The sequence below is a fragment of the Solanum tuberosum genome, unplaced genomic scaffold, assembly GCF_000226075.1.
Source record: "Solanum tuberosum cultivar DM 1-3 516 R44 unplaced genomic scaffold, SolTub_3.0 scf00002, whole genome shotgun sequence".
Taxonomy (NCBI): domain Eukaryota; kingdom Viridiplantae; phylum Streptophyta; class Magnoliopsida; order Solanales; family Solanaceae; genus Solanum; species Solanum tuberosum.
Window position 1 is genome coordinate 3,557,328 of NW_006238928.1, and position 7,224 is coordinate 3,564,551.

General features: G+C 34.4%; 1 long non-coding RNA gene across 2 annotated transcripts; it reads left to right on the forward strand.

Moving 5' to 3' along the window:
• Positions 1 to 714: 714 nt before the first annotated feature.
• LOC102599633 (uncharacterized) lies at positions 715 to 6,457 on the forward strand. 2 transcript variants are annotated; one of them, XR_001474898.1, is made up of 5 exons: positions 715 to 1,069; positions 1,147 to 1,243; positions 2,367 to 2,445; positions 3,850 to 5,751; positions 6,246 to 6,457. It is a non-coding gene; the product is annotated as an uncharacterized lncRNA (long non-coding RNA). The 2 variants fall into 2 exon arrangements; XR_366521.2 differs by having other exon boundaries at positions 3,850 to 4,222; positions 6,246 to 6,446.
• Positions 6,458 to 7,224: the final 767 nt, after the last annotated feature.

Genomic DNA, 7,224 nt, shown 5'->3' on the forward strand with positions numbered 1-7,224 from the left:
GACGCCACCACGATCCGTTGTCAGGACCATGGCCCGTGAAGGGTGCCGTGGCATGACGTCTGGTCCTGGTGGACTCTGCTTGCCTTCCACGAGTGCCAGTACAACCCGTGAGGTGGTCCATAGCCCGTGAAAGGTCCCGTGGTCCACCTCTGTTGGAAGGTATTGAGTCCACGGGCAGGTCAACAAACCATGGACCCTATCACGGTCCGTGAACCCTGATGTGGTTCATTGGTTCAAGTGATTTTCCTGTTGCATTTTCTATGTCTAAATTCCGAGGTGTTACAATGACTCCTGAAGGGTCTAAATCACGGACGTGGACCACTACTACAAGAAATTTCATTTTTAACGACCAATTCTTGGTGACAGAATATGAATCCGGTCGTTAACAATATATCTATAACGACAAAATAATTTTTTTGTTGTTAAAAGTTAACTTTTAATTTGATCTCAGCGACCAATAATTTCTGGATGTTAAAAAAGTTAGCATCCGGTTGTTAATTAATAATAAAGAAGGCCCTCTTTAATTATTTTATAAAACAATATCACACGTCTCTCTACATACCCCACCCCTCCCCTCTACATACCCTACTCCTCCCCTCCGTTTGGAACAACAAACAATAGGTTTTAAGTATTATTTTATATATTCCGTGATATTAAATTCCCGCGCGAAGCGCGGGTAATTTTACTAGTTATTTTATAAAACAATATCACACGTCTCTCTACATACCCCACCCCTCCCCTCTACATACCCTACTCCTCCCCTCCGTTTGGAACAACAAACACTAATATTGTCAAATTTATGGGTTTGTTCGCTTTGTAGTTAGAGAAATCAGGGGCACGATCTACACGATCTACAGGTGAATCAGCTCTCCTCTACAGTTAGAGAAAATTCAGCAGCTTGGAGGATATGGTGCATCTCTCTAGTTCTGTTAGAGGTTTGGGGATTCTCGATTTCCATCTTCCCACATTTTATCAGCCGTACGTCTCTCTCAGTTCAAAATAATGAGCTTTAGTTTGTTGGAGGAATATTAGCAAGAAGATAAGATCCAAAGCTTGCGTCAATTACTAGGTTTGTTGAGAAAAAATAGTCGTGGGTTTCTCAGTTCCATCTATTTAGGAAATCATGTATCTCTATTTTTATTGCAGAACACATTCTAAATTGTTGTAAAGAGAATCGTTCTTGTCTTCTTACTTCTAGTCGGATTATGGGTCTGCTGGATGATTGAGTATTCTTCTCTTTGGGGTAAGTTTATGCTATTTTTACTTTGAATTGCTTTGTGGAATTATTAATTTTTCCAAATTATGTAGTTTCCTTGATTTTTCAGTTTCCATTAGGGTTTGTTTTTTTTCGTTTTAACTGAAAAAGTTTTTCTGCTTTATGCACTAGCGTAGTTTAGTCATATCCTTAATTAATGTGTGAACTAAATCCTTTAATATTTTTGCATCCATGTTTTTTTGTTTTTTTTTCTTATGGTTCAGGTCATAGAAAAGCGTAGTTGTCTCACTTCTTCTTTTGATAAAGTAAAGGACAAAACTGTGTCACTTATAATATGATTTGTTTGTACAGACTGGAGTTAACTTCTTTCTCTAGCTCTTAACAAATATTTATTTAGCTTACTCTTGCTCGACTTAACGTGTAACCTAATTGTGATTCACTACATCCGAGTTCACCTTCAAAGTTACCATTTTGACTAGTTTGTTGGCAAGCATCAATCTGAAAAAAGGATAGAGCTTGGACATCCTCTTAACTTTGTCTTATTTGACGTTTGAATCTTGTCTAATCTCTATGGATTAGTGTGCCGTGATACTTAAAATGAAATTTTCTTGATGCTATTGTTTCTTTGCAATGATGTCATCATATCTCTTCATTCATATGCTTCTCTTTGACAATGATGTACTTGATATTTGCTTGAGATAGAATCCTTCTTGTCTTATAACTTGATTATGTAGGTGCCAAGGAGCTAAAAATTAAGTTTTAGAAGAATCAAAATCACCTCGAGTTTTGGAATATATTTGCATAGTATTGATAACGATTTCATTGTGTTTGCTCTGTACATAAGTTTAGTATTTTTGAATGAAAATAGGGAAGGCAACAAGAAAGTTATTAATCTCTAGCATGAACTTTAATTATCAGTCCCTGTCTCTGTAAAATCTAGTCATAGGTCACTATGTATATCCTTGCAACAACTATTCCCTGAATCTATTTGTCTCTGCTTAGAATTGGTTCATGTATTAACTGGTTTTAGGATTCTCTAAGACAACCAAATCAGTTCTTAGTAGATGGTTATTGTTTTCCTTATCTGCTGCATAGTGGATTCTCAAAGACAACCACAATTATAACTTATATTGTCGTGTTAAATTGACAGCTTCTCTTCATACTGCTCATCTTCACCTTGCTGCAACTAATAATCTGGAAACATTCTTGGAATTTCCATCAGTCTAAAGGTAAGTTTGGATTCTTATAACCATGAATTTGTTTGTGAAATGCCTCATTTTTCTCAAATCTGAACTTGTATTGTATGATTCCATATCAGTTTCTTTTTTCTGTTTTTGTGTTTGTGCAATTGAGCATATTAGTGGTAAGCATATATGTTGAATGTACTAAAGTGAGAACTCTTGTTTGCATACTTGATTGAAAATAAAATGAGGTGAGATAATGATTGTTGTTATAGAAAAGTGATTTGCATCTCATTCTGTAAAGAATGGACTGCAACTGAAACTTGGAAGCAAGTTGTTGTTTATTGACTTGATAAGCAGTAGGAAATAGGAAGAAAAATGGATTATCTTCATAATAAAGAATGGATTCTCTTAAGACAACCACATCAGTTCTTAGTAGATGGTTATTGTTTTACTTATCTGATGCATAGTGGATTCTCTAAGACAACCACAGTTATAACTTATATTGTCTTGTTAAATTGACAACTTCTCTTCATACTGTTCATCTTTACCTTGTTGCGACTAATAATCTGGACACATTCTTGGAATTTCCATCTCTTTAAAGGTAAGTTTGGATTCTTATAACTATGAATATTTCTGTGAAATGCCTCATTTTCCTCAAATCTGAACTTGTACTGTATGATTTCATATCAATTTATTTTTTCTGTTTTGGTGTCTGTGCAGTTGAGCATATTAGTAGTAAGCATATATATATGTTGAATGTCCTAATGTGAGAACTGTTGTTAGTATACTTGATTGAAATAAATGAGGTGAGATGATGACTGTTATTGTAGAAAAGTGATTTGCATCTCATTCTGTAAAGAATGGATTGCAACTGAATCTTGGAAGCAAGTTGTTGTTTATTGACTTGAATAACAGTAGGAAATAGGAAGCAAAATTCTCGTTTAAGTGCACTAATACCACATATTAAATAACTGCCAAGTGAATAAGTATATTGCAAATAACAATATTCATTATTTGTGCATGTAGTTTGTTTTTTTCCCATTCTATGATGAAGTCCTTTTGCTTAAAGAAGACTATTGTTTCATCTTTTCCATTTATCCTTAACTTGTCTCCTACTATCTTGATTGTATTTCCACATTAATGAAATGAAATAGGCCTGCTTCTAGTTGGATTAATGTGCAAATGTGTGCCTATTGTTCTGTCTCTTGCGATAGCTTTTGTGAATGGAAACTAATATAGAGTGTTTCAAGAGATTTTGGAGTATGAAAGTTCATTCTAAAAATTAAAAAGAGAGCTGAAAGATTGTTGCAACAATGAATACAATGTAATTTTTTAGGACTGAAAGGTTTAGTGTAAGTAAATACACTGTATACAAGAAAAGTTATAAGTTTCATTTTACATCATTTTACTTTTGTGCTTTATTATTTTCATTTATCTTGTGTTTAATAGGTTGAGATCCAGAAACTAGTTCAATCTGATTCATCTCTTACTAATACTGAGGTCGTTGAAAAGTGCTTTGGACCTCAATGTAAGAGTCATGTGATTGGATTTGGAGGTGGGATAATAGCTAAGGAGTTGAAAGGTGGTAACTCTTTAAAGGCTGCATTGTTAGATAAGTTGAACGCAAGTGGAAAAGAAAATGAATTATTAAAAAAATGCATGGATGAGTTGGAGAATAAATGTCAACGCATGGATGAGTTGGAAAATAAATGTCAACGCATGGATGATCTCGAGAGCAAATATGAACAACTTGCAAGTGTAGTGTTTGGTGAACCTACATCACCGCCATCTTCCACTGATCAATAGATGAACTAGTCAACATGTTAGTAGATTGATTTTTTTCTCTATGATAAAATGATTCCAATGCTATATGAAATTCTTTTAGTTCAACAGTGGACGTCTAATGGCTCTTCTTTCTTCTCCTTATGTGGTGGGCTTATTACTTGTTGAACCTCAGAGGATGTGTCCCCTTAGATTGTTGTTGCATCAGTAAATCTACATTGATACCCCTCCGCCTTTACTATAATGTTTATTTCTATTTTCCTTTTCTTTCGAATTCTTTCCCTCTCTTGGTGTTTCAGCTGAAATAAGGTTGTAAAGTTTAATGGTTGTTTTGTATATGTAGATGAATTGTATGGTGTTCTTTTTGATTGGATGCTGCTCTTTGAAATATTTGTGTCTTAATGTCCTTGAATTGATGTCTCTTTATTACCATGAGAGTGTGGAAATTCTGATATGAGAGCATTGTAATTTATCTATGTTTATGAGTTTTCTCCCTTCATTTATCATTTCTTGAAACCCATGTGTTATACATTTCATCTAAAGCCTGGTTAGCTAGAGTGTCTTGTAGTTTATTCATTTTCCTCATAATGTGGTATATCAATGGTTGTCTAGCTACTAGAATATGAGGAATCTCATTCTATGCTCCATGTTTTGTATCATTTCCCTTCCATCATAATTTTTAGGAGCACTAATTTTGTCTATAGAGTCAAATTCCTGTAGTTTGTTTGTTACAGTGTCTACAAGACTTGGATTGCCTTAGCTTTTGCCTATGTATTAGTAGTCTACTCCAGCTATAGTGTCTACAAGCCTCTAGTATTGCCTTAGCCTGTGTATTAGTAGTCTACTCCATCTCTGCTTCTTTTGTATAAAGTAGATCAGCCTAACACAGAAGCCTCTGCTATTTCCATAATCTTTCTATAACTTTTTTTTTTAGAATATTTCATCTTTCTATATCATTTTCACTTCCCCAATACTGTCTTCTTGATATTGGTTCTGTTTTATAATCATAATTTTGATCATTTTACATGCCCTAATCTGTAGCACTGCATGTAATTAAGAAAAATAATTTATCTTCCGTTGTTTATACAAGAACGTAGATTTATGTGGACGAACAACTGTCATTATCATACTTTTTGTGAGAAGAAGATAGGCTCATAAAGAGCAGAGAAACTAATGCTAACTGTGATAGTTTCTGCTCATGTATTACGTCTCTTATACTCTTCAATTGTTGTATTAGTATAGCTGTAATGAACCTTGATAATGCTAATTGACTTTTTTTGTGTTCTGAAATTTTATACTTCCATAGCACCATACAGTAGTACTAGTAGTGTGCAGCAACAGTAACCATATCTAACCCTCTTCCTAATTACATTTTGAACTTGCTGCATAACATGATTGGTATTCACATTTTGTCCTTGAAAATTCTTCTTGTTCATGGCAATCCAGATATTGTAAATAGTAGCTCCGTACACGGCTTCCATAACCTCCTTGAATCTATTGCAATTCTTCACTTTAATCTGCAATAATACACCATCCACACATCTGTTTTGTACTCTGAACTCAATCCAGGTTTGTATTGCATCACATACTCTCTTCAGCCAATGACATTTAGAGAAGATATGTGTTACATCCTTTAGCCAGTTCCCATCACACAAAACACAAGTATTATTATCATACAATATGCCAATTCTCACCAGTCTCGCCTTAGTTAGCAGTCTGCCACGAACAACTAGTCATAGTATAAACCTATGCTTTGGTAATGCAATCCTATTCCATATCAGTCCAGTAGTTGGGAGCACTGGTGCATCACCTATTATGTCCACATAATCCCTGGATATTGATTATTTCCTATTAGCAGTTAGACAATAATTGTTTTCATTAGGATATTGATTATTTCCTATTAGAAGTTAGACAATAATTGTTTTCATTAGGATATTGATTATTTCCTATTAGCAGTTAGACAATAACTGTTTTCATTAGTGAGCCATACTCTGTTTTAGTTTGTGCAGTTGTTTTCAGTACAATTACTTGTTATCAAACTAATACACTTCTTTTTTTTACAGCTCAAGAATTTCAAAGTGAAGAACTTATCATTCAAGAAAGTAAGGAGCAAGTTGAAGTTCACAAGGATTTTAAAAGACTATCTTATGCATATATATGTTGCAAATTTCATTTTTTTAAATTAGGAGTTGATATACGCAATTTGGATATGGGATATATAACTTTCTTTAGAAAATCAATGATGATGTTTTATATCAATTTAATTTTTATTTTATTTTTGGATGTGTGAAATTATTGTTAATATTATTAGTTTAGTCGTACAATATTCATAAAATCAGAAATTTAGATGTGGTATTTTAGACTATTTTATGAATGGCTTATCGAAAATATTTTGAAATGACCATTAGCGACGAAAAATCTCAACAACATACAATTAACGAAAGGTGTTTTGGTTGTTAAAAATACATGTATTGGTTGGATGTGAGTTGCTCCTAATGATTTTTAACAACCGGATTTTTTAATTAGCGTAGGGAAAGTGCAGTCGCTATTGAAGGACATATAGTGACTGGACTTTATGTCGACGTTAAAAGTTTATTTAGCGACCGGACAGAAACCTGTCGCTAAACTTTTAACGTCGGAGCTTTTAACGACGGGCGACGACCGGATTTATTCCTGTCGTTAAATACCTTTAACGACCGGATTAAGACTTATAACAACCAAATGTCCCCTCGCTAAAGGTCATTTTTCTTGTAGCACAGACCGTGGTCCTACCTACTGTCCATAGGTCCTGGTGTGGATCGACCCTTAGCTGAAAATTTCTGGGTTTCTATGGAAGGGCCGCAGGTGGCTAACCACGGACCCCACCTACGGTCCGTGGGTCAACATACGGTCCATAGGTGGCCCCATTGGTTTTCTGGAATTTTGCATTTCTGGTTTTCTAGAGTACGGGGTGTTATAACCCATTTCTTAAAAATCTATAAAAAAAAAACAAATTTTATTTAAGTTTTAATTTAGTTAGATTTTCATAAAGTTTTATCTACC